Consider the following 2353-nt stretch of genomic DNA (forward strand, 5'->3'; position numbering starts at 1 on the left):
TTAAGCAATTCAGCTATGAGCATTTACAAAAAAAGAGATAAATGCTGCCATCTGAAATATTAATTACAGTTCAACAATAATATCAACATCAGCAACCACTGTAGTTACTATTATCTGACTTGTTTGGGCATCTTCTAATCTCGTGTACTTCATGGTTCACAAAATCATCCTGAGCATAGGAAAAGGTCCAACTGTTCTGTGACAAAAATTAGACTGCACACCAACTTTGAAAAATAATCACATGCAAGACTACATTGCAGCAGTTATTTCAAATACCTGTTTTAAGTTAAAGCACTCATTTAAAAAATTAATATCTAGGGCCTTTCAATAAAATTCTACTACTAACATTGTAAGTCTGAAATTTATGAGTGACTTAGAAAATCTGTATTACCTAACAGTACCTTTTGCAGAAGAGAAAAGGAGCCTGAATATAAACTATGTCAACATGTAAGTGAACTGCACTATGCCCTTGTGGACAGAAAATTGCATTTTTCTTTTCCTAAAAGGAAAACATTTTTTTTTTTTTTTTGACTTCCAAAGCTTGATTTATAGTAACTACAAACATCATTACTTTTGGAAGTTCATAGAAAAACTCTCAGAAAAAATAATTTCAAACATTAGTCACGCTGTTGAAATACTCATCCAATATTAATGATTTGTTCTTCAGTAAGATATAGAATTCTTCATAGCAAATGCCCCAGAGTTGTCTCGCTCAAATACTACAGCTGTTAAAAACCAAACTGTTAGATAAATCAGCGAAATGTTCTTGCAGTCTTACTGAACACCTGTGGCTCTATCTTCTGTTGTTCCAATAGGCACCATGTTCTTCTGAATAAGTAACAGCAGGTCGCATTTGACAGATGCTAACACTATGCTAACATACTGTATGAAAAAACTTAGCACTGCTATGTGTGCTTTCTATAGGTGTACCGTCTGATGCACATGAAAGCGGACCTAGTGAACACCCTTTGGGAAAGGAGAGTTTACTTTGCCTTGAGTGGTTCTCATTCTAACCAGCGAACTCTAACTTTTTCTTTATAACGATACTCTTTTAAAAAATCCTGTAACATTGAGGGTAAAGGGAGCCCATCAATTCCATCATACTTAGTGCACCTGCCGATTACCGCGCCACGGATATACTTCAGGCTAAAAGTCCCATTGAGATACAGTAAGCAATGGTTCAAAAAACATGCACGAACTGGGATCTTTATAGTGTTCTAAAAGTCCTGTTACAGTGGAGGAGTGAAGTACACACGAATCATGGGCATCAGAACTAAAGTTGTGATTTCACTGCTCAATTTGGGTATGCGGGGATCCGTTGCCACCGCTAAGCTCAGAGAAGAGGTAGTCCTCTTGCGCAGAGTCCCTGGCAAAAACGTGCTTTCAGGCCTCAGGTTTCACTTCAAGAAGGCCTTCTGCTTCATAACCGTCCATCACTCCCCAATAGTAGGGATTCCCCGTAATTTGAAGCAAATCAGGCACAAGACAGTGTATATAATCAATCTGTGTGCGGACTTTCCAAGTTCCTTGTCTGCTAACACGAGCGTGGCTGTCTCCAGATACCTAACGGTTCTTCTGCTTCCGTGACTGCAAACACAGGTTGGTTGTATCCTCTTCCGAGTTACAATTAGCTTGTGAAATTGCAGAACTATCCCCAGTTATTTCAGTCATTCCAGGAGCTAACTCTGGTCCTAGTTTACATGATGGATTATTTACCTGTGCGGTAGCTTCAAATGTATGTATTTGTGCATTGCAAGGGGATCAACTTCTTCTTCAGTATTAAGCCGCCTTCTCTCTCTAAGCCTATCTTCATCTTCTAGAAACCAAAGATGGATCAAATGTATCAAAAACTGTTGAATGTAGGAACTGTATGCTGTTTAATCAAATGCCATTTTGGGGCTAAATCTGAGTCAACAGGAAAGGGGCATTTCTCAAGAATTAATTCAGAAAGATGATTTTTTTTTTTTCTTTTCTGAGACAGAATTTCGCTCTTGTTGGCCAGGCTGGAGTGCAATGGTGCGATCTCGGCCCACTGCAACCTCCGCCTTGTGGGTTTAAGCGTTTTTCCTGCCTCAGCCTCCCGAGTAGCTGGTATTACAGGCATGTGCCACCACGCCCTGCTAATTTTTCTATTTTTAATAGAGACAGGGGTTTCACCATAGAAACGGGGTTTCACAATGTTGACCAGGCTGGTCTCGATCTCCTAACCTCAAGTGATCCACCCACTGCAAGTGATCAAGCCTGGGATTACAGGCATGAGCCACCACGCCTGGCCTGAATTTTTCTTTTTATTGGAAAGGAAAGGCTTTGAGTGCTTGCCGTAAGCTCTCATGGGAAAACTCAAGCCCACAGT

At 40.1% G+C, this 2353-nt stretch overlaps 1 pseudogene; it reads right to left on the reverse strand.

The window, feature by feature from the left end:
- Positions 1 to 983: 983 nt before the first annotated feature.
- LOC105532466 overlaps positions 984 to 2353 on the reverse strand; it is a 9461-nt pseudogene continuing 8091 nt past the window's right edge.

The sequence above is a fragment of the Mandrillus leucophaeus genome, unplaced genomic scaffold (genome assembly GCF_000951045.1).
Source record: "Mandrillus leucophaeus isolate KB7577 unplaced genomic scaffold, Mleu.le_1.0 Scaffold96, whole genome shotgun sequence".
NCBI lineage: Eukaryota > Metazoa > Chordata > Mammalia > Primates > Cercopithecidae > Mandrillus > Mandrillus leucophaeus.